The sequence below is a fragment of the Mustelus asterias genome, chromosome 8 (assembly GCF_964213995.1).
Source record: "Mustelus asterias chromosome 8, sMusAst1.hap1.1, whole genome shotgun sequence".
In the NCBI taxonomy this organism is placed as follows: Eukaryota; Metazoa; Chordata; class Chondrichthyes; order Carcharhiniformes; family Triakidae; genus Mustelus; species Mustelus asterias.
Genome location: NC_135808.1, coordinates 1,266,807 through 1,293,009, shown reverse-complemented (window position 1 = coordinate 1,293,009; position 26,203 = coordinate 1,266,807). Strand labels below are relative to the sequence as shown.

General features: G+C 45.9%; 1 pseudogene; it reads left to right on the top strand.

The window, feature by feature from the left end:
- On the top strand, positions 1-24,872 carry LOC144497613 (E3 ubiquitin-protein ligase TRIM35-like; annotated as a pseudogene).
- Positions 24,873-26,203: the final 1,331 nt, after the last annotated feature.

The window sequence follows — 26,203 nt, the reverse complement described above, 5'->3', positions numbered from 1 at the left end:
CCATTTTACTCAGAGCACAGAACAAGGTGATCAGTCTGTCGAGATGGAAGCTGATCTTTCCTGTGCTGTTTGCCATGATCTGTATAAAGATCCTGTTTTAATCGACTGTGGTCACAACTTCTGTCGATCCTGTATAACCCAGTACTGGGAGAAAGCTGACACTGCCTCCTGTCCCATCTGTAGAAAGGAGACTTCCTCCAGAGATCTGAGACCCAACTGCATGCTCGCCAACATCGTGGAAACATTTGTAAAAAGTGATAAAGTTGATAAAATGCAGCAGGAATGAAACCATCACAAGGAGAAACTGAGATTATTTTGTAAAACTGACAATCAGCCCATCTGTGTTGTTATGGTGAAATTAAAGTGATGGACACAAAATGGTTACCTGGCACACAAAATGGACTCTGGGAAGGGACATTAAGAGGCACAGACAGTTACACACAGTTAAAACCTGCAGTATCTGAATTGCTACAGGAAACTGGTCAGACCTGGGGCACTTTCAGACTTGAGATAAAAAGCAGACCCAGAACAATGAGTTTGACAACAAGATCAGCCACTGTTGGGGACATAAATACATAAATGTATGTATATCGAAACCAGCCATTGATAGAGGACATAGCTGCATGAATGTATCCATTCTATGTACAATGATGTGTTAATTGTCCATGTCCGTACCTGTCTGCTTGTAATGATGTGTTAACTGTCGATCTACTCAACTTATAATGATGTGTTAACAGCTAATGTCCGTACTGCCTAATGCCTAAAATGTAGAAAAGATGCTCAACTACCATTGTGTAGTTGAGAAGGTAGCTGCCAAGTACTGCGGAGTACCAGTGCTTTCTCCCAAAGCTTTGTCCGAAATAAAACTGTTTTGTTGAACCTCCAAGTCTGACTCCAAAGTGGAAAATTTCCCACAACAGTGTCATGTGTCAGACTTCAAAAAATCATCAAAACCACGAGATGCTGCCAGTGGAAGAAGCTGCTGAAGAGTTTAAGGTGAGGAGATCCTGTGTAAAATAAAACACAGAAACAGATAACAGAATCCTCAACAGGGAACAGTCATAGATTTGGGTTTGAGTGTCCCTCAATATTTATTATTTAATCATGCAGTCTTTAGATGAACTGTCATTGGTATCACTGCTTCAGAAACCAGAAAGAGAGGGTGGAAGAGTTTCACTTTAGTCTAAAAACTACGTTAATAGAAGTTGATCAACAACAACTTATACTTGTGCCACACTGTTAATATAACAAAATATCCTGAGGCCCTTCCTGAGATATAAAGTAAAATTAGACACCAAATCACATAAGGAGATATTAGGACAGATGGTCAAAAGGTTTGTCAAAGGGGTCAAATATAAGGATTGTCTTTGCGGAAGTAAGGCAGAGTGGTTAAAGGAGGAAATTCCAGAGCTTGAGGCTGAGGCAACAGAAGGCACAGCCACCAATAATGGAGCAATTAGATTCAGAGATATTTAAAAGTTAAGTCAGGGAAAATAGTGATAACATGAAAATATCAGAAAATTGGAATGTTTTATACTGGTTACATATTTCTAAAAACTATTAGAAATGTAGACTGCTTAAAGGCAGGGACAGTTTGGTTGAGTCAATGGTTAAAGTACTCGTGCTAGTGCTTTGGATGAGATTAGCAACACTGCAAACAGATGTTTACCGAGGAAAGTTAGTAACAATGTGGAATAGAACAAAAAGAATTTGAAGAGATGTTAGAGATTCAAAGGAGGAGACAAGATGTGAACTTTGCATTTTCTTTCTGAAAGCTAATTGACTTCTGAAGAGGCTAGTTCAGATAACGCAGGATCAAAAGGGAAAAATTGGGTGCGATCTTACCAAATAAATTCTCAGTGCTGAAAAAGCGTGAAAATGGGAGAGTTTCAGACCCATTTTTCTGGTGAGAGAGAAATTAAAATCTTACACCACTTAGAGAAAGAAATTAGGTAAAGTGTGATTCTCGCCAGTAGGGGGAGTGGACAGAGTCTATTCATGCAGGGAAGCCAGCTGGTGACTGCTAGAGGGAGCCATTGTGCATGTATCACTCCCTCCCCACTCCCCGTTCATCTCCCACCCACCCAAACCCTGCCCCCCCCCCCCAGTCAATCGCCCCCCCCCACTGGCCGATCATGCCCCCGCCATGCAATGATTCCCTCCCCCCATTCACCCCCCCAACCCTTCTGCAGCCAATCCCACCCCCACATGCTCAATTGGCCCCCTCATTCCCCGTCTGATTGACCCCCCCCCAACCCTGGTCGATCACCACCGCTGTTTCCACTCCCCCTCCCCCGATGATCTCCACCCCAGCGATCCCCCATTGCAGACTGCACAATTCCCCATATGCTGCCTCCCCCTAGGCTCTGTTCCTCCCCTTAGGCCACACCCCTCCCCTTAAGCCCTGCCCCACACTGTAGGTCACACCTCTCCCTTTAGGCCCTGTGTCTTGGCACTGCCTGGTGACTGGTGGGCAGTGCCAGGGAGCCAGGCTGGCAATGCCCAAGGGGCACTGCCCCCCTGCCCTGACAAGCTGGGGTCCTCAATGGCCTCCGATGATACTGGCGAGGCCATCACATCTTGTCCCTCATCTACTGCAAGGCTTTGAAGACAAGCGAGCCCAGATGATTGTGTCCCGGGTTCACTATTATTAAAATCAAAGTGCGAACCCATTTTTTCACCTCGATCGTGATCTAACCATCTCTTAGCGGTGTGCCTCAAGGATCAGTACAGGGTCCACTGTTATTTGTCATTTATATTAATGATTTGGATGAGAATATAGGAGACATGGTTAGCAGGTTTGCAGATGACACCAAGATTGGTGGCATAGTGGACAGTGAAGAAGGTTATCTAGGAATGCAGTGGGATCTTGATCAATTGGGCCAGTGGGCTGACGAATGGCAGATGGAGTTTAATTTAGATAAATGCGAGATGATGCATTTTGGTAGATTGAACCAGGGCAGGACTTACTCAATTAATGGTAGGGCGTTGGGGAGAATTACAGAGATCTAGGGGTACATGTTCATAGCTCCTTGAAAGTGGAGTCACAGGTGAACAGAGTGCCGAGGAAGGCATTCAGCATGCTTAGTTTCATTGGTCAGAACATTGAATACAGGAGTTGGGACATCTTGTTGAAGTTGTACAAGACATTGGTAAGGCCACACTTGGAATACTGTGTACAGTTCTGGTCACCCTATTATAGAAAGGATATTATTAAACTAGAAAGAGTGCAGTAAAGATTTACTAGGATGCTACCAGGACTTGATGGTTTGAGTTATAAGGAGAGGCTGAATAGACTGGGACTTTTTTCTCTGGAGCGTAGGAGGCTTAGAGGTGATCTTATAGAGGTCTATAAAATAATGAGGGGCACAGATCAGCTAGATAGTCAATATCTTTTCCCAAAGATAGGGGAGTCTAAAATTAGAGGGCATAGGCTTAAGGCGAGAGATTCAAAAGTGTCCAGAGGGGCAATTTTTTCACACAGAGGGTGGTGAGTGTCTGGAACAAGCTGCCAGAGATAGTAGTAGAGGCGGGTATAATTTTGTCTTTTAAAAAGCGTTTCGACAGTTACATGGGTAAGATGGGTATAGAGGGATATGGGCCAAACGCGGGCAATTGGAACTAGCTTCGGGGTTTAAAAAAAAGAACAGCATGGACAAGTTGGGCTGAAGGGGCTGTTTCCATGCTGTAAACCTCTATGACCCTATTACCAGCTTGCCACGCCGATTGACTAGCATGACAAGCCGGTAAATTTACCCCGTGTATATCAGAGGCATCCAACCTATGCAAGTGTAGCTGTTTTGAGAACTCAGCCAACAGGAGGAATAGCTGTCTTAGCTCTTGTCTGTAATGAAAGCCTGCCTTGAAAAACTGGTTGTTTTGTTCTATTTCAGAAGCAACCCAAAGTCGATATAACTGCCTGGTGAGGTAACTATTGCTGAATTCGTTTATAGTTTTAAATCTTTATAAGATGTTGTGGAGGTTTGGGGAGAAATAGCTCTGAAGATAGTGAAATGTATAATCGGGGAATGTATAATAGGGGACAAAGAAATGGCTGAAGACGCACTTTTGTTCTGTCCTCACAAAAAAGGACACAAATCAGATGCCAGAAATGTTGGAGAATGCAAGATTTAGTGAAATTGAAGAACTGAGGGAGATCAACATTAGTAGAGAAATGGTGCTGGAAACATTGATGGCATTGAAGGTGGATAAATGCCCAGGCCTGATAATCTACATCCCAGAGTACTTAAGGAAATGGCTCTAGAAAGAGTGGATGTATTGGTGGTCATCTTCCAGGATTCTATAGACTCTGGAACAGTCCCTGCACATTGGAGGGTGGCGAATGTCACTCCAATATTCAAAAAGGGAGGCAGAGAGAAAACAGGGAATTTTAGACCAGTAAGCTTGACATCGTTAGTGGGGGAAATTCTCGAATCCATTATCAAGGACTTTACAGCAGGACATTTAGAAAGCAGTGGCAACAGCTGTACATCACAGAGTCAGCATGGATTTATGAAGGGGAAATCATACTTAACAAATCTGTTGGAAGTCTTTGAAGATGTACCTAGTAGAGTTGACAAGGGGGAGCCAGTTGATGTGGTATATATGGACTTTCAGAAAGGGTTTGACAAAGTCCTGCATAAGAGATTATCGTGCAAGATTAAAGCGCATGGGATTGGGGAAGTGTATTGAGATGGATAGAAAACCGGTTGGCTGAGAGGAAACAAAGAGTAGGAATTAGTGGATGCTTTTCAAATTGGCAGGCAGTAACGAGTGGGATGCCACAGGGATCAGTGCTAGGACCCCAGCTAGTCACAATATATATTAACGATTTGGCTGAGGGAACAAAATGTAACATCTCAAAGTTTGCACATGATACCAAGTTAGGTGGGAGGGTGAACGATGATGAGGATGCAGAGATCTTTCAGAATGATCTGGATAGGTTGGCCTGAGTGGGCAAATCAATGGCAGATGCAGTATAATTTGGATAAGTGTGAGGTTATTCACTTTGGAAGCAAAAACAAGAAGGCAGATTATTACCTGAATGGGTGTAAATTGGGAGTGGAGAGTGTGCAGCGGGACCTGGGTGTCCTTGTACACCAGTCGCTGAAGGTAAGCACGCAGGTGCAGCAAGCGGTAAAGAAGGCAAATGGCATGTTGGCCTTCATTGCGAGAGGTTTTGAGTACAGGAGTAGAGATATGTTGTTGCAATTATACAGGGCCTTGGTGAGGCCACACCGAGAGTATTGTGTGCAGTTTTGGTCTCCTTTTCTGAGGAAGGATGTTCTTGCTCTCGAGGGAGTGCAGCAAAGGTTTACCAGGCTGATTCCGGGGATGGCGAGACTGATGTATGAGGAGAGATTGATTAGGTTGGGATTGTTTTCGCTGGAATTCAGACGAATGAGAGAGGATGTCAAAGCGACTTATAAAATTCCAACAGGACTAGACAGGTTGCTGCAGGGAGGATATTCCCAATGGTGGGGGAGTCCAGAACCAGGGGTCACAGTCTGAGGATTCAGGGTAGACTCAGGAGGTGAGGAGACATTTCTTCACCAAAGAGTGGTGAGCCTGTGGAAGTCATTACACAGGAAGTAGTTGATGCCAAAACATTGAATGTATTCAAAAGGTGGCTGGATATAGCACTTGGGGCGAATGGGATCAGAGGTTATGGGGAGAAAGCAGGATTAGGCTATTGAATTGGATGATCAGCCATGATCGTAATGAATGGTGGAGCAGGATCGAAGGGCCAAATGACCTCCTCTTGCTCCTATCTTCTATGTTTCTATGAAATAAAGATATTTGGAACTGGGTAAAATTCATGATATAAGTTTTTTGTGTCGGTCTTCATGGTGGAGGACACAAATAGTTTGCCAAATATTAACGATAGAGGGTTGGCAGCAGGAGAAATACTTAATACAATTAATGTTACCAGAGAGGCAGTGCTGGGTAGACTAATGGGACTGAAGGTGGACAAGTCCCCGGGTCCGGATGGAATGCATCCCAGGGTATTGAAAGAAATGTCAGAGGTAATAGTGGATGCGTTAGTGATTATTTATCAAAACTCGTTGCATTCTGGGGTAGTGCCGGTTGATTGGAAAACGGCTAATGTTATGCCGCTATTTAAAAAAGGAAGGAGACAAAAGGCGGGTAACTATAGGCCAGTCAGCTTAATGTCTGTAGTAGGGAAAATGCTGGAATCCATTATTAAAGAGGAGATAGCAGGGCATCTGGATAGAAATGGTCCGATCAATCAGACGCAGCATGGATTCATGAGGGGAAAGTCGTGCTTGACAAACATGTTGGATTTTTATGAAGATGTGACTAGGGCGGTTGATGGAGGAGAACCGGTGGATGCGGTGTTTTTGGATTTCCAAAAGGCGTTTGATAAGGTGCCCCATAAAAGGCTGCTGAAGAAGATTAGGGCACACGGAGTTGGGGGTAGTGTGTTAAAGTGGATTGGGGACTGGCTATCCGACAGGAAGCAAAGAGTCGGAATAAATGGGTGTTTTTCCGGTTGGAGGAAGGTAACTAGTGGCGTGCCGCAGGGATCGGTACTCGGGCCGCAACTGTTTACCATTTATATAAATGATCTGGAGGAGGGGACGGAGTGTAGGGTAACGAAGTTTGCAGACGACACAAAGATAAGTGGAAAAGTGAATCGTGTGGAGGACGGAGAAGATCTGCAGAGAGATTTGGACAGGCTGAGTGAGTGGGCGAGGATATGGCAAATGGAGTATAACGTTGAGAAATGCGAGGTTATACACTTTGGAGGAAATAATAACACATGGGATTACTATCTCAATGGAAACAAATTAAAACATGCTACCGTGCAAAGGGACCTGGGGGTCCTTGTGCATGAGACGCAAAAGCCCAGTCTGCAGGTACAACAGGTGATCAAGAAGGCAAATGGGATGTTGGCCTATATTGCGAAGGGGATAGAATATAAAAGCAGGGATGTCTTGATGCACCTGTACAGGGCATTGGTGAGGCCGCAGCTGGAATACTGTGTGCAGTATTGGTCCCCTTATATGAGGAAGGATGTATTGGCATTGGAGGGAGTGCAGAGAAGGTTCACCAGGTTGATACCGGAGATGAGGGGTTTGGATTATGAGGAGAGGCTGAGGAGATTGGGTTTGTACTCGTTGGAGTTTAGAAGGATGAGGGGGGATCTTATGGAGACTTATAAGATAATGCGGGGGCTGGATAGGGTGGAGGCGGAGAGATTCTTTCCACTTAGTAAGGAAGTTAAAACTAGAGGACACAGCCTCAAAATAAAGGGGGGTCGGTTTAAGACAGAGTTGAGGAGGAACTTCTTCTCCCAGAGGGTGGTGAATCTCTGGAATTCTCTGCCCACTGAGGTGGTGGAGGCTACCTCGCTGAATATGTTTAAAGCGCGGATGGATGGATTCCTGATCGGTAAGGGAATTAAGGGTTATGGGGATCAGGCGGGTAAGTGGTACTGATCCACGTCAGATCAGCCATGATCTTATTGAATGGCGGGGCAGGCTCGAGGGGCTAGATGGCCTACTCCTGCTCCTATTTCTTATGTTCTTATGTTCTTATGATACTGTATATAGCCATTGTTTTAGTTAGGTGTACTTCTAGTTGACTTTATTGATTTTTATTCTATTGTTTAATAAACATTTATTTTATTTAAAATCATCACAAAACACCTGGGACGTCATTCTCTTTCCTCACATTATGTCAAGTTGCAAAAATTCATTTTGAGGATTTGTTCCAAATTTCTCTTCTGGGATTTGGAATAAACCACCATTTACTATGAGCCGTGCTCTCAACAGCTGAGGTATTTTAGAAGATTGTGAGGGCTTGAAACAAGGATGAGAATGTTAAAATCAAGGTGTTGTTATGGCCAGGAGCCAATGTCGATCAGTGAGCACAGAGGTGATGGGGGAATGGGACTGGCTGTGAGTGAGGAGAGGGGCAGCAGAGTTTTGGATAACTTTAAGTTTATGAAGGGTTGAATGTGGGAGAACAGCGAGAGTTCTCCAATCTCATCTGTAGCTGAGATTCTCCTGTCCTGCTGCTGTGACTGGAGATTTGGCTGAGCGCCAAATTGTCCATTCTTACTGGCAGCGGTGGCACGGCGAACAACATTGGAGAATTCGAGCCAATGACTGTGTGGAGTTTGCATATTCTCCCTGTGTCTGTGTGGATTTCCTCCAGGTGATCCGGTTTCTTTCCACAGTCCAAAGATATGCACTTTAAGTGGATTGGCCATGTTAAATTGCACTTTCGTGTCCAAAGATCTGAAAGTTAGGTGGATTAGCCACGGTAAATGTGAAAGATTATGGGGATAGGGCAGGTGTTGTAGAGTCATAGAGTCATACAATGTAGAAAAGGCTCTTTGGCCCATCGAGCCTGCACCGACAATAACTACCAATAATGCCACGTTAATCCCATTTTCCTGAACTTGTCCCATATCCTTGAATGTTTTGATATTTCACGTGTCCATCCAAATATTTTTTAAAGGTTGTAATGTTTCCAGCCTCCACTACCTTCCCAGTGCATTCCAGATTCCCACCACCTTCTGAATGAAAAAGATTTTTTTCAAATCCCCCCTGAATCTCCTGCCCTTTACCCTAAAACTGTGCCCCCTCGTGATTGCCCCCTCAACCAAGGGGAACAGCTGCTCCCTACTCTGTCCATACCCCTCATAATCTTATACACCTCAATCATGCCCCCCCCCTTAACCTTCTCTGCTCTAAAGAAAACAATCCAAGCCCATCTAATCTCTCTTTATAGCTCAAATGCTCCATCCCAGGCAACATCCTGGTGAATCTCCTCTGTACCCCCTTAGTGCTGTCACGTCCTTCCTACAGTGAGGTGACTAGGGTGGGCCTTGGTAAGATTCGCTTTCGGAGAGTTGGTGCAAACCTAATGGGGCAAATGGTCTCCTTCTGCACTGCAGGGATTCTATTTGATGGAATGTTCCCTGAATTTGGCAGAGTGCCATGGTGGGAAGGAAAAGAGATATTTAGCCCATAGTGGAAATGGTGGATTTTCACGATATATGTTGAGGCACTTTGGAAAAAAAAACTCTCCAGCGGAGTCACACCACATCCATGGACAGCAGCCTCTGATTCAGCTGACCCATCATCAGCTAAGCACATTACTCATGGGGAACTCCATTCAAATCGACTCCAGGATTCACCAGCCACTTCTTCCGGGTCCATGGATACTCATGGCTGCAAAGAAGTTTGCCTCCAGGTTCTCAGAAGCCTCCCTCACCAGAGTGCTGGATGCAGTGGAGGGGCAGCATGACATCCTTTACCCTCATACAGGGAGACCAGGCAGCAGGGTTCACTGCCAGCTCAAGGGAGAACATCACTCGCTTTCCCCGCACACATCTACATCTCCCATGCGGATCATCTGCTCATCATCTGACATGTCCTGGCATGCTCCTGCTTACACTCTCTCTCTCTGGTTTCATGCAGGCCAAGTTGGCTCACAATAATAGATCGAGATTCCAGATGGGTGGAGGGATGCTTGGGTTGAAATCCCTCTCTGAAATCAAGAGGAGACCCCTGCTGATTACACCTGTGGGAAGTGCACCCATCTGCAGCTCCTCCAAAACCATGTTAGGGAACTGGAGCTGGAATTGGATGAACTTACGATCATTAGGGAGGCAGAGGTGGCCATAGACAGAAGCTTCATGGATATAGTTACTCCAGGAAAGGAAAATAGATGGGTGACAGTGAGAGGGGCTGGGAGGAAGCAGTCAGTGCAGGGATCCCCTGTGGTCGTTCCCCTTAGCAACAAGTATTCTGCTTTGGATACAGTTGAGGGGGACGACATACCAGTGGTGAGCCGCAGTGAGCGGATCTCCAGCACTGAGTCCGTCCCTGTGGCTCGGGAGGGTAAGGGGGAGAGCGGGAGGGCAATAGTTATTGGGGACGCGTTAGTTAGAGGGATAGATAGGAGGTTCTGTGGCAGCAAAAGAGACTCACGGATGGTATGTTGCCGACCGGATGCCAGGGTCCGTGACGTCTCAGACCGTGTTTTCCGGATTCTTAAGGAGGAGGGGAAACAGTCACAAGTCGTGGTACACATTGGTACCAATGACATAGGTAAGAGAAGGGGCGGAGATTTAAAACAGGAATTTAGGGAGCTGGGCTGGAAGCTGAGAACCAAGACAAAACATGTGGTCATCTCTGGTTTGTTGCCGGTGCCACGTGATAGCGAGTTGAGGAACAGGGAGAGAGTGCAGATAAACACGTGGCTGCAGGGATGGTGTAGCAGGGAGGGTTTCAGCTACATGGATAATTGGAACACATTCTGGGGAAGGTGGGACCTGTACAAACAGGACGGGGTGCACCTGAACCAGAGGGGCACCAATATCCTGGGATGGAAATTTGCTACGGCTCTTCAGGGGGGGTTTAAACTAATTTGTCTCCCTCATAGTGGGCATGGGTTACACCCTGCACAATCTAGCTCTGACAAAGGGGGCCCAGTGGAGGCTGAGGAGAATGAGACAGGACCACAGCGAGGATGACCCACTGAAAGGTCTCAGGGGAGACTTAATAGAGGTTTATAAAATGATGAAGGGGATAGATAGAACCGGCTGTGGCTCTTTTCTCCGGAAAAGAGAAATTTGAGGGGTGACCTGATAGGGGTCTTTCAAATGAAGAAAGGATTTGATAGTCCGGACATTGGCCAGAATTTTATGTTCGGAGGTTGGGTGCGTATCCAACTCGGCCGAGGATAAATTTCATCAAATGACATTGAATGTGCTTCATAGAGATTCATCGCGCACACACGGTAATCGGATGTGGCTCGCTGACAATTAAAGGGCCAATTAATGCCATGAACAAGCCAATGCGCCATGATTTTACACTGCCAGTGCGATTTTCAGCTCCTCGCACGGGTAAAACAAGTGGGCGCTGATCACATTTTTTACATTTCTCTTCCTCTAAGGGTGAGATAAAAGGCCCAGGAGCAGCATCTGTGCTCATCGCTGTGAGTACAGAGTTCTCCCTGAGTTTCTCAGTAATTCTTTAGCTTTTCCAGCCTGCCTTTCAGCATTTCAGGACTGTATCGTCCCTTGAAGATTTTCCTGAGGATTAAAGCACAGCGATCCCTCATTTGTAAGGCATTGGTCCTTTGTATCTGATCTAATGGGAAGAATGTATTCACCTAGTCCGATCCCCTCTGAAGAGGAACAGAGGGAGAGGAGGCAAGGTGAGTGCAGGCAGGATCCCAGCCAGAGACCGTTCAGAGGCATGGGCTTAGGTGGTGCGGGGCCAGCAGTAAGATCAAGGCGGGAGGGAATGCCACAGACACCATTACTCATTGGTTAGAGTATACAGGCAGAGCACTAACCTGCTGATAATGTTTGAGGTCCAGTGCTGCAAGAGGCTACAGGGACACAGTGACAGCAAAATGCGACCTGATGGCTCCCAAATTCGCCTCCAACTGCATTGGGGATGTGGGAGGAACGGACATATCGGTGCTTTAAATGGCACACTTGCCCTAAAACTCTCAGTCTCCAGTTCATTTCAGGGCTCAGTATTGGTCTGAGGTGTTTCTGAATTAGCTCACACAGGTGTGTCAATCTTGTGATTGATGCCATCTTCAGACATACATTCATCCACTACCAGACAGACGAGGCCGGCCAGGCAGAGAGAGCTCAAGGGTTCACAGTGATGGCTGGGTTCCCCCTCATGCAGGGTGTTATAGATTCCACACATGTGGCCATCAGGGCACCAGCAGGAGAGTCGGGAGTTTTCATCAACAGGAAGGGGTACTACTTGATGATTGTGCAGATTGTCTGTGACCACAGGACACAGATTCTCCAGAGTTATCCAGGGAACTCACACGATTCATACATCTCGTGGCACTCCCAGAAACCATGGCTGTTTGAGCAAGATTGGATGGATGACTCTTGGGTGACAGGGCTATCCCTTGAAGAGGAGGCTGATGGTTCCACTCTGTCACCCAAGAACTGAGGCAAAAAGGAGAAATATAACAGGAGTCATACATCCACAAGAGTGGTGATGGAGAGGTCCATCCGGCTGCTCAAGATGTGCTTCTGATGCCTGGATCGATCTGTGGGATCATTGCAATATCTGCCGGAGCGTGTCTCCCTCATAGTGGGCATGGGTTACACCCTGCACAATCTAGCTCTGACAAAGGGGGCCCAGTGGAGGCTGAGGAGAATGAGACAGGACCACAGCGAGGATGACTCCACTGAAAGGTCAGAGGAAAAGCCTGGGAACGTACTGGCTAAGGATGTTGAGGCAGACGACTGAACATTCAGGGGACAGGGACACCAGCGATGTTTTGATCCAACTGGGCACCCAAGGCATCATAAGAACATAAGAACTAGGAGCAGGAGTCGGCCATCTAGCCCCTCAAGCCTGCTCCGCCATTCAATAAGATCATGGCTGATCTTTTTGTGGATTCAACTCCACTTACCTGCCCACTCACCATAACCCTTAATTTCTTTATTGTTCAAAAATTCATCTATCCTTGCCTTAAAAACATTCAATGAGGTAGCCTCAACTGCTTCACTGGGCAGAGAATTCCATAGATTCACAACCCTTTGTGTGAAGAAGTTCCTCCTCAACTCAGTCCTAAATCTGTTTCCCCTTATTTTGAGGCTATGCCCCCTAGTTCTAGTTTCACCTGCCAGTGGAAACAACTTCCCTGCTTCTATCTTATCTATTCCCTTCATAATCTTATATGTTTCTATAAGATCTCCCCTCATTCTTCTGAATTCCAATGAGTATAGAACATAGAACATTACAGCGCAGTACAGGCCCTTCGGCCTTCGATGTTGCTCCGACCAGTGGTACCAATCTAAAGCCCTTCTAATCTACACTATTCCAATATAAAGAACAAAGAACAGTACAGCACAGGAAACAGGCCCTTCGGCCCTCCAAGCCTGTGCCGCTCCTTGGTCCAACTAGACCAATCGTTTGTATCCCTCCATTCCCAGGCTGCTCATGTGACTATCCAGATAAGTCTTAAACGATGTCAGCGTGCCTGCCTCCACCACCCTACTTGGCAGCGCATTCCAGGCCCCCACCACCCTCTGTGTAAAAAACATCCCTCTAATATCTGAGTTATACTTCGCCCCTCTCACCTTGAGCCCGTGACTCCTCGTGAACGTCACTTCTGATCTGGGAAAAAGCTTCCCACCGTTCACCCTATCTATCCCCTTCATAATCTTGTACACCTCTATTAGATCTCCCCTCAATCTCCGTCTTTCCAGGGAGAACAACCCCAGTTTACCCAATCTCTCCTCATAGCTAAGACCCTCCATACCAGGCAACATCCTGGTAAACCTTCTCTGCACTCTCTCTAACGCCTCCACGTCCTTCTGGTAGTGCAGCGACCAGAACTGGACGCAGTACTCCAAATGTGGCCTAACCAGCGTTCTATACAGCTGCATCATCAGACTCCAGCTTTTCTACTCTATACCCCGTCCTATAAAGGCAAGCATACCATATGCCCTGGGTTACCAGGGCGGCACGGTAGCACAGTGGTTAGCACTGCTGCTTCACAGCTCCCTGGACCTGGGTTCGATTCCCGGCTTGGGTCACTGTCTGTGTGGAGTTTGCACATTCTCCTCGTGTCTGCGTGGGTTTCCTCCGGGTGCTCCGGTTTCCTCCCACAGTCCAAAGATGTGCGGGTTAGGTTGATTGACCATGCTAAAAAATTGCCCCTTAGTGTCCTGAGATGTGTAGGTTAGAGGGATGAGCGGGTAAATATGTAGGGATATGGGGGTAGGGCCTGGGTAGGATTGTGGTCAGTGTAGACTCGATGGGCCAAATGGCCTCTTTCTGCACTGTAGGGTTTCTGTGATTTCTGTGATATGCCTTCTTCACCACCTTCTCCACCTGTGTTGCCACCTTCAAGGATTTGTGGACTTGCACACCTAGGTCCCTCTGTGTTTCTATACTCCTGATGACTCTGCCATTTATTGTATAACTCCTCCCTACATTATTTCTTCCAAAATGCATCACTTCGCATTTATCCGGATTAAACTCCATCTGCCACCTCTCCGCCCAATTTTCCAGCCTATCTATATCCTGCTGTATTGCCCAACAATGCTCTTCGCTATCCGCAAGTCCAGCCATCTTCGTGTCATCCGCAAACTTGCTGATTACACCAGTTACACCTTCTTCCAAATCATTTATATATATCACAAATAGCAGAGGTCCCAGTACAGAGCCCTGCGGAACACCACTGGTCACAGACCTCCAGCCGGAAAAAGACCCTTCGACCACTACCCTCTGTCTCCTATGGCCTGTCTCCTGTGTCTTTATAAATTTTGTTTGTGAACAGAATTCCCACTCACCTGAAGAAGGGGCTTAGAGCCTCGAAAGCTTGTGTGGCTTTTGCTACCAAATAAACCTGTTGGACTTTAACCTGGTGTTGTTAAACTTCTTACTGTGTTTACCCCAGTCCAACGCCGGCATCTCCACATCCTGTGGCCAAGCCAGTTCACCACCCATCTAGCCACTTCTCCTTGTATCCCATGAGCCTTAATCTTCTTAACCAACCTGCCATGTGGGACTTTGTCAAATGCCTTACTGAAATCCATATAGACGACATCCACGGCCCTTCTTTCATCAACCGTTTTTGTCACTTCCTCAAAAAACTCCACCAAATTTGTAAGGCACGACCTCCCTCTTACAAAACCATGCTGTCTGTCACTAATGAGATTGTTCCGTTCTAAATGCACATACATCCTGTCTCTAAGAATCCTCTCCAACAACTTCCCTACCACGGACGTCAAGCTCACCGGCCTATAATTTCCTGGGTTATCCCTGCTACCTTTCTTAAACAACGGGGCCACATTCGCTATCCTCCAATCCTCAGGGACCTCACCTGTGTCCAAAGAAGCGACAAAGATTTCTGTCAGAGGCCCAGCAATTTCATCTCTCGTCTCCCTGAGCAGTCGAGGATAGATGCCATCAGGCCCTGGGGCTTTGCCAGTTTTAATGTTCCCGAAAAAACCTAACACTTCCTCTCTTGTAATGGAGATTTTCTCTAAAGGGTCAACACCTCCCTCCGAGACACTTCCGGTTAACACGCCCCTCTCCTTCGTGAACACCGATGCAAAGTATTCATTTAGGATCTCCCCTATTCCCTTGGATTCTAAGCATAATTCCCCTCCTTTGTCCCTGAGAGGTCCGATTTTCTCCCTGACAACTCTTTTGTTCCTAACGTATGAATAGAATGCCTTAGGATTCTCCTTAATCCTGCCTGCCAAGAACATCTCGTGACCTCTTTTTGCCCTTCTAACTCCCCGTTTGAGTTCTTTCCTACTCTGTCTGTATTCCTCCAGAGCTCCATCTGTTTTCTGTTGCCTGGACTTAACGTACGCCTCCCTTTTCATTTTAATCAGATCCTCAATTTCCCTGGTTATCCACGGCTCTCCAATCCTACCTTTCCTATCCTTCCTTTTTACAGGCACATGCCTATCCTGCAGCCTTATCAATAGTTCCTTAAAAGACTCCCACATGCCAGACGCGGACTTACCCTCGAACATCCTCTCCCAATCAACATCCATATGATATAATAATATAATAATATAGTATAATATAATAATATAATAATATATATAATATCATCCATATGTTTACCCAATAACCACTTGAACGCTCTCATAGTCCCAGTCTACTCAAACTTTCCTCATAAGCCAACCCTCTCAACTCTGGAATCAACCTAGTGAATCTCCACTGCACCCAGTCCAGTGCCAATATATCCTTTCTCAAGTAAGGAGAGCAAAACTGTACACAGTACTCCAGGTGTGGCCTCACCAGCACCTTATACACCTGCAACATAATCTCGCCGTTTTTAAACTCCATCCCTCTCGCAATGAAGGACAAAATTCCATTTGCCTTCTTAATTACCTGCTGCACCTGCAAACCAACTCCTTGAGATTCCTGCACAAGGACACCCAGGTCCCTCTGCATAGCGGCATGCTGCAATTTTTTACCATTTAAATAATAGTCCATTTTGCTGTTATTCCGACCAAAATGGATGACCTCACATTTACCAACATTGTACTCCATCTGCCAGACCCTCGCCCACTCACTTAGATTATCTATATCCCTTTGCAGGCTTTCAGCGTCCTCTACACACTTTGCTCTTCCACCCATCTTAGTGTCATCAGTGAATTTTGACACACTACACTTGGTCCCCAACTCCAAATCATCTGTGTAAATCGTAAACAATTGCGGTCCCAACACTGATCCCTGAGGCACACCACTAGTCACTGATCGACAACCAGAAAAACACCCATTTAACCCACTCTTTGCTTTCTGTTAGTTAACCAATCCCCTATTCATGCTAATACATTACCGTAACACTGTGCACCTTTATCTTATGTAGCAGTCTTTGGTGCGGCACCTTGTCAAATGCCTTCTGGAAATCCAGATACACCACATCCACAGGTTCCCCATTGTCCTCTGCACATGTAATGTTTTCAAAGAATTCCACCAAATTAGTCAAACATGACCTGCCCTTCATGAACCCATGCTGCTTCTTACCAATGGGACAATTTATATCCCAATGTCTCGCTATTTCCTCCTTGATGATAGATTCAAGCATTTCCCCTACTACAGAAGTTAAGTTAACCGGCCTATAGTTACCTGCCTTTTGTCTACCTCCTTTTTTAAACAGTGGTGTCACATTTGCTGTTTTCCAATCTGCAGGAACCACCCCAGAGTCCAGCGAATTTTGGTAAATTACCACTAGTACATTTGCTATTTCGCCCGCCATCTCTTTTAGTACCCTGGGATGCATTCCATCAGGACCAGGAGACTTGTCTACCTTTAACCCCATTAACTTGCCCAACACTACCTCTTTTGTGATGAGAAAGAGTGCTCAAAGTTAAAGTTTTTATTTTAAAATTTATTTAAAGTCACAAGTGGGCTTACATTCACACTGTAATGAAGTTATCTTGCAACAATTATTCAATGAAAGCCAACCCAGATGCCAGCATCACACAGCAGCATACAGTTATAAATCTGTGCAGCACCTGACCACTATTTAAAGTATCCAGCCAACCCAGCCCATTAAAGCAAAGAAACGTTTATGTTACTTCACATGAACGGAAAAACACTAATTTTCCACATCTGGAAATTTTCCACATGTTGAACATCTTGAGAGGAGCCCACAGCGATGACAGGCAGCTCATTCACCAGAATCGATGCACTGGTCACGGTAGAACAGCTGCGATGGGCAGACCATGTTCACTTTCTGATAAGAAGGGTCCGTAATGTTTCCCATACCTGTGGCACACACATCTGGGGCCTGCAGTCTTACCATCATCCCAGATCCTCATCGCACTAGCTGGCTGGTGGAAATCCAACTCCAGAGCACCACTTCCGCTCCGAGTGAGGACCAGCAGATTGGGGATTCCCCCACCAGCTCAGCGGCGCTCTGCAGCTTTGTGACTTGTCTCCTCCTGACTGGGAATGTTCCATCTTCTTTCAGGTCCATTCACGATGCCCCCTCCCTCACAGGTGGGGCCATTTCACTGCGGCACACCTCCCCTTCCAATTCACTGTGGCCTATTGTGCTGACAGTGCAGCCTTGACAGGGCAGGCTTCAGTGCCGGTTGGCACACACACTCAGAGTGCCCAGGGGAATGAACACCCAACTATACCTCTCTGCACAGGTCCATGCCATCTCTACACTTATCTTTGCCAATCACAGAAGATCAATGAACCCTTTGAAGCACCAAAGCCAGATATGTCGCACAATGTCATGCCCACTGTCCTGGGCGGCAACCACCAATCAGGCCTTCTTAGTCAGGTGGAGTGGTCTTCCCTTGCCATCCCTGGGCATCAGAACATGTCACCTGGCACTGATCTGTATGAGGGCACCCAGGCACTCATTGGTGAAAGGGGGGCAGAGAGTCCACCTGACTTGATCACCTGCCTCCCATGTACTCCTGTTGATGGAGCAATGACCGTCTACAAGACGGCTTATAATTATTAAATAAACCTCACTCAGCTTCCCCCACAACTCCTGGCAGCCTTCAGGGAGGTGCCCTCTCAGAATTTAAATCCCCCGCCAGGTCCTCATTGGACCCAGGTGCTCGATGCATTCACACCCCACGCAGCGTTAGCCCAACCAGTAGACGCGTTACATACTGGACTGGCCTTAATTGGCCTCCCTATGTAATATCGCATTAACACTATGATCTCAGGCTGAAGCAGGTTTCACATCTGCTCCCACCCGTACGGACTTGGGCATGCCCTGAGGGTAAAATTCAGGTAAAATACAGAAGATATTTCTATTTGGGGACTTTAAATCCAAGATAGTCCCAACTAAATCAAACTGAGAATCAGCAATAAAAATAGAAAATGCTGGATAAACTCCAGCAGGTCTGGTAGTATCTTTAGAGAGAGAAACAGAATTAACATTGCGAGTCCATATGACTCTTCTTTGGAAATCAGCAACTCGATCTCCTGTTAGAGTTTCCTCTCCTGCATAAATTATCAATGAGTAATTTATCAACTAATTCTAATTAACTAGATGTCACTGTGTTAGAAAATAAAGTTCAGATACACATCCCAAATCATCAGGATTGGGAATAAACTGGATTGGGATTTTTCTCTAGAATATTCTTACATGAGCAGAACTGTTCAGGTGTAACAACCTCTTAAAAATCCTCAATCTCACTGATATTTTCCAAAGGACCAAAGTGTAAAGACAGAGAAACAGATTAAAGCTGAATTTGAGAAACTTCACCGGTTTCTCCGTGAGGAAGAGAGGATTGTGTTGGAAGATCTGAAACCGGAGAAAGAGAAAAAGAGTCAGGAGATGAAGGAGAGGATTGAGAAGATAACGGGGGAAATCTCATTGCTTTCAGTCACTGTTCAGGATATTGAACAAGAGCTGAGTGAACAGGAAAACATCAAGTTTTTAACGGTAACTGTTTATTTTTCTCTGCTTCACCGTCTTGAAGAATGAGCAGGTTGTGTCATCAAAATCTAGAATATAAAACTCACTGACCAAAAATAACCCGAATCACCTGTGACATTTGGATTTCTCCGTCTCACACCCAAGATTACTAACGGCTGTCTTTAACATGGAAATGACTAAATCTGGATCTTGTTTAGAGTAATATTATAGAGGGATAGTTTCATCAAATTAAACAATGAAGAAAATCAGCTTCATACAGAGTGAGAAACCCTCAGAATGGTCAGACCATTCTCCCCTGAGTGTACATTTCCAGTACAGCTGTTGGTCTGAGACTGGGAACTACAGTCCAGGATCCAGCCAAGCAGCACCATGTTTACAATGCTTGTCTCCTCCTTGGCTAGAACTGTGATGGCTCTGTCCAGGAGAGAGCTCTCCACAGGGTCAGAAACACAGATCGGTAAAGCTTTCTCCCAGCAGTTAAATAGGAAAATGTTCAGAGAGTGTGAGGGGAGAGTCTCCACGCTGCAAACATTTAAATTAAGATCAATCTGATTTTCAGAATTTCCCAGGAAGTTCAGTGAACCCCCTGAACCCCCTCAGTGTGACTCACAGCAAGTGGGCTGACATTAGAATTCATTCTGTACGCTTCAGCTTTTCAGCTTACACAGAGTGCTCTGACACTCTATCTGTAGGATAACTACAGATAAAGATTCAAATACAAGGTTGATGAGTCCCAAGGCTGAACAGCAAACTAACATTGCAGATTTACCTGTCTTTCTAGAATAGTCAGTGATTTCTATTGGATAACACTGGGATAGATTCACAGAAACATTTGTCTCCAGCAGACACACAAATTATAAAATGAATACATTAAAGTGAATCTCTTCAAACAATGAATTAATTCCAGTAATTGGACATTGATCAGGATTTTACAATTGGATTGTAACTCTGTGAGTTGTGTTGTGCAGTAAGATCGAGTCATTTGTAATATTGCGGAGTAACTCACAGTCCAGTGAGGACAGGAAGAGGCAGTCCCATAACTTTCTATATTTAAAATGTACTTTTCTGTGGAATCCAGTCTCTTACTTTACTTTTTGTGATAAAATGTTGTCCAAACACAAACAGTAATAATTGTTCTTGTTCCACAGAAATTTCCGGATATACAGAAAAGGTAAAATTTACACCCTTGATGTGATTTTTATTTCTAACATATTTCTCCCCCAGTCTGGAATGATCCAACACTGACCTTGATCTCCTGTTTCAGAATGAAGCAAACTCTCCCAGAGCCACAGAAGGTTTACCCTTTAATAAATGTGGGGAAGTACATTGGCTCACTGCAGTACAGAGTGTGGAAAAAGATGCTGACGGTGATTAATACAGGTGGGTGTGAGCTTCCTGACACCAGCTATTAAACAGCTGTCTCTATTATTAGTAGAAGGGACCGGTCTCTTTATAATAAATATATAATTGTATTTGTAACGGATTAGATTTTACTTCAGTCAGTTTTCTGTTAAAATACAAAATTGTTAGATCATGCGGGCAATTTTCCAACCTCGCCACGCCTGGCGCGCATCGTGCCACTCCCGGAAAATAGTGTGTGCGCTTAACGTTGCCAAACGTTTGCAGTCATCCCGGTCGCTTTCTAATGGAATAAACCGGATTGCACTCAAAAATTCTAAGTGCTGAACGAGTGAGAAAACAGGAGAGAATGGCGCCAGTTTTTTTTGACGATCTATGAGTCTCAACCATATGGTACTTAGTTCAACAAAAGTGCCCAGGTGTGATTCTCCCCAGTAAGACGGGAAGGGGGCGAAGCCTAAGCTTGCTGATAAAGCCTGTACCAGTCCGGTCTCCTCCACCCCGCCAATCGTTCCCCATGCCAGTCTCCTCCTCCACTGATCGCTGCCTGTGCTGCACCCGACCCCCCCAACCGATCACTCCCCATCTGCAGAGCAACCCCGCCACCCCCCCCCCCCCCCACCCCCACATCGATCACCACCCCTACAGAGTTCCTCCCTTCCCTGCCGATCACCACCCCTGCAGAGTTCCGTCCCCTTGCCCACCCCCGTCTTATCCCCACCCATGCTCAGGCCCCACCCCCATGGCACTGCCTTGGCACAGTTATAGTGCTTAGTGGGCACTGCCAGGCTGACACTGCTCCACAGGCACTGCCCGTCCCTGCTCCAAACACCCTGTGAGCTTGGCTGTGAATTTCTGGGGCAGTGTTATGGAAGGATGCCCCGATCTCTCAGTGCACTGGGAGACCCCTCCCTCTTCCCCTCAAGAATATTGGGACCTCAATGTCCGTGGGGAGGGTGGAAGGGGTTGCAGGAGGTCAGCACAGCTGCGGAGAATGGAGTCCGCCCCCCCACCCCCTCACCACCACCTTCTGCCCCCACAGTGAAATTAGCATTGCTTCTCTGTCAGAGGATGTCAAAGGGGTCTGGTCACACCTGCAGCTTCTGAGAGAGAGAAAAGAAAATCCCTATTGCAGAATGGAGTGCTGCAGTCATTTAAAAGCCTGCCAGGTGACACGGGGGAATGACGTTTAACGTAACCAGGCCACTCCAACATTTTCACAGCTGACAGGCAGGAGTGAAGATGTTGATCAGAGTTACCTGAAATCATCATGCCAAGGTTGATCTTCAGATCTCTTCCAGGGAAGAATGGAGAAGTCAACCCCTTGCCCCAGCCCGAGTTCACCCATTCCTCAGAACCTTGAGGGACCATTCCTCTGCAGCCTAGCTGCGGCAGAGGTACAAATGTCCACGGGATATACCTCCTGGAAGCGTAGAGGAGAACACGCCCCTGTCTACATCAGGACAAAGTAGAAAGGGTCGAGAGCTTCAAGTTTTTAGGTGTCCAGATCGTCAACAACCTGTCCTGGTTCCCCCCATGCCGACACTATAGTTAAGAAAGCCCCACCAACACCTCTACTAACTCAGAAGACTAAGACAATTTGGCATGTCAGCTACGACTCTTACCAACTTTTACAGATGCACCATAGAAAGCATTCTTTCTGGTTGTATCACAGCTTGGTAAAGCTCCTGCTCTGCCCAAGACCACAAGAAACTACAGAAGATTGTGAATGTAGCCCAATCCATCATGCAAACCAGCCTCCCATCCATTGACTCTGTCTACACATCCCGCTGCCTTGGCAAAGCAGCCAGCATAACTAAGGACCCCACGCACCCCGGACATTCTCTCTTCCACCTTCTTCCGTCGGAAAAAAGATACAAAAGTCTGAGGTCACGTACCAACTGACACAAGAACAGCTTCTTTCCTGACTTTTGAATCAACCTATCCTGCATTAAGTTGATCTTTCTCTACACCCTAACTATGACTGTAACACTACATTCTGCCCTCTCTCCTTTCCTTCTCTATGAATGGTACGCTTTGTCTGTATGGCGTGCAAGAAACAATACTTTTCACCTTATGCTAATACATGTGACAATAATAAATCAGATCAAATCAAATCCTTGACCCCCCCCTTAAGGGCCCAAGGCGCCAGACCAGGGTGTCAGTGCCAAAGTGCCACTGTGCCAATGCACCATTGCAACTGCCAAGGCTTGTAGTCTGAGTGGGGGTTTAATGGGGGTCTGAGGGGGAGGGGAGCTGAGTGGGGGTCTGAGGGTGGAAGGGGTCTGATTTGGGATTTATGGGGGAGAGGGCTCTGTGGGGGAGGGCTGAATGGGGGTCACCCTCATGCCTGCATAGTGTGGGGATGTGAGGTGACCCGTTATTTGTGTACTGGAGGGAGGGGGATGGTGGTGCTCCCATGGTCAGTGGGTGGCGGGGAGGGGGGGATATTACCATTTCATTCTTCGTGGGAAGCAGGGTCTGTCTCAAACCGTGGAGATCATGGCACTGTTTAGAAACGGCACCCCGAGCTTCAAACAGCAGAGCTGGCTGGCAGGTCTCTCTGGATGGGCTTGTTATTTATTCATTCATGGGACATGGGCGTCGCTGGCTGGCCAGCATTTATTGTCCATCCTTAGTTGTCCTTGGAGGGCAGTTGAGAGTCAACCAAATTGCTTTGGCTCTGGATTCACATGTAGGCCGGACCAGGTAAGGACGGCAGATTTCCTTCCCCAGAGGACCATATGGGTTGCATCATTCAGATGGGTGAATCCCACCTGACAGACGCTGTCAGCACCAGCAGGGAAGACCTCCGTTGCCCTGCAGGTGTGGCACTTAGTCCCTATTCGGGTGAATTGCGGACTGGGTGTGGGTGAAAACAGTAAAATGTTTCACTGTCCAACAGCTCACTAACAGATGTCCCTCACAGGTGGAAAATCCCTTTTCCACGTCTGCTGGGACTCTGGACACATCGGCTCCCGGTCACAAGTGACCGTTTGTTTCCTGCAGAAACTTCACTGAAACTGATGTCAGTGGCTGCAGCTTCCAGATAAAAGTCCTTGTCGGGGTCCACAGCTCCCAGAGCTGGGCCAGTCTGCAAGCCCATTTTCGGTTTAATGAAAGCCTTTTCACATTTGTCATCTCAGTCCCAATACTCCCTGTTCCACCAGGGAGGCTACTGCCTTTTCCAGGTCTTTCTCCACTTGCTGAGGGAAAGTGTATTGTTTTTGTGGGTGGGAGTACTGTTTCCTGCGCGCTATTCAGACAAAATATACTGTTCATAGACTACATCGGGGAGGAGGAAAGGAGAGGGTACAGAATTTGATTTGATTTATTATTGTCACATGTATTGGGATACAGTAAGAAGTATTGTTTCTTGTATGCTATACAGACAAAGCATACCATTCATAGAGTACATAGGGGAGAAGAAAAGGAGAGGGTGCAGAATGTAGTGTTACAGCCACAGCTAGGGTGTAGAGAAAGATCAGCTTAATGTAAGGTAGGTCCATTCAATTCAATGATGGCTGTTCTTGAGTCAATTGGCATGTGATCTCAGACTTTTGTATCTTTTCCCAATGGAAGAAGGTGGAAGAGAGAATGTCTGGGGTATGTGGGGTCCTTGATTATGCTGGCTACTTCCAATGGGAAAAAAAGGTCAAATTTCCACCAAGGTTAGAAGAAACAATGAACAAAGAACAAAGAACAGTACAGCACAGGAAACAGGCCCTTCGGCCCTCCAAGCCTGTGCCGCTCCTTGGTCCAACTAGACCAATCGTTTGTATCCCTCCATTCCCAGGCTGCTCATGTGACTATCCAGGTAAGTAATGGAGGTGAATTTTCTGGCAGCGTTGTCGTGGGCGGGTGGGGGGGCGGCGGAGGGGTGGGGGGGCGGGGGGAGTCGGTGGGGGCATGCATCACACCAGCAGATGGAGCTGGAAAATTCAGGCCATGGTTTTCAGAGCTCAGCTTTTGAGCAGGAGGTCAGTAGTTCAATGGCTGTTGCTGCAAGACAGTTAACATAGAAAACCATAGTCCAGATGGAGAAGAAACCAAAATAGCTGGTTTCAAGGACAAGGTTGAGAAGGTTCCAGAAAGGTGCCTTTGGAAGGACATTGTCTCTGTGGAACTCAGGTGTAGTAAAGCTGCTGTCAGGTGGGAGTTGAGCCTAATTCTGGCAGGAGTAAAGGAACTGAAGCTCTACCTGGAAAGAACAAAGTTTTGAGGGACTGCACACGGTGCCAGGTGCGCTGGACGAACTATCAATAAATTTGTGAAATCTTTGTTGCATCAGCAGTTTAAAGTGCATCCTCTCAACTGAATAGAATTTGCCTGTCGTTATGTTTAACTTAATTTGATTGTGGTTTGATTGTTACAATAAAAGTTTTAAAAAGTAAAATGTTGTCCATTGGGTTCTTCCATTGGGATTGTTTGGAAAGATTGCTTCCTTTATGTTATTAGTCTCCATGGAGTTCGTACTAATGGGTAAAAGAGCAAAGTTATCTCAGGATTTGGTGAACAATAAATTGAAAACAGAATTGCCGATCAGCAAAGAAGAGAAAAATGTAAACTTAGAACTTGAAACTTGGAATTATTTCCACGGCTAGAGAATTCAACAGTAGTGAAGTTATGTTAAACTTGCACACAACTTTATTCAAGTTTCAGTTATTGTTGTGCAAAGTTCTGGTCTCCATATTGGCATAATTCTGCCTATGAGAAGCTACAGCTAAATGTAACATTATTGAAGTGAAAGGCCCACTTCTCGGTTCATTGTTTATTGATAAATTGGATGATTAAGGAAACTGGATATTTCATTGCACTCTTGATCTGTTCTCTGAACTTGGGCTGAGTCACCCCATATATAAATGTGTTTGTACAGCAACTTAAATTTCGCAGCATATATCCGACTCGTTCAAGGGTATATAAAGAAGCATTGTAATATGCAGGATTTGTTCCTGTAATGCTATAATACAAGAAATGTACAACATGTATCAACCACAGAAGTATGAAGCTTCCAGATATAGCAAAAAGTAAAGTCACAGATTTCCTTCTACTCTCCATTACTGGATCAGTTTGATTTTCTCCATTGCTTTTACCTCTCAGTCTCTTACGGACCTGATTGGTCAGTAAAATATATCTGACTGTCAGAAGGTTGAGCCACAAAATTAAAGTGAAAGGGAGCAATGGAGTGAAAATCGTATCAAACCAGTCAAATCCCACCCATCCGGGCTCAGTAAAGTAGCTTGCTTTTACTTGACAGAAATATGGTACATTGTCGATCATCCCTCTGGTTTCAATAGCAAAATAAATGGGAATGCTTTTCAGACATAGCAGAATACTGGTTGTGGCTAGAACCACAGTCGCAGTTTTCTTGGTGCAATATCTTGATTTCACCTTCTGACAACAAATGGCAACAAATCGATCAAAGGAGAAAGTGATGGTGAACCAAACAGAACAGTCTCTGGCTGCATAATTCATGACAGTGCGGATACTGCAGACAGGAGTGATGTCCAGGAAAGATCCTCGAAAATAATAATCATTTATCCGCTTCAATATGACGTCAGTGACAATAAACAGCAGATCCCCCATTGCCATGGCTACCAGGTAGTTAGTGGTGCAATTGGAGAGCCCGCATTTTCCCAGGGACAGGATCACAATCGCTACTAAATTAACTGTTTTTAAATTTGAAAAAAGAAACAAGATTGGAAATTATTAATCAAATATTCTTCATGCCTGAGCTCAATAAAGGCTATATCCTAGCATGCAAACTCACTGTCCTGTTAAAATTTAAAAATCTCTTCCCTGACTTTAACTGGTCTCTAACCTGCTCACTAATGTGTTTACTGGAGGCACAACAGAGGACAGCTAGTCAACCCCTCCCAATATTGTAATGAGGCTGGCAGCAACCTGTTTACTGGATTTCACTGCAATGACATGG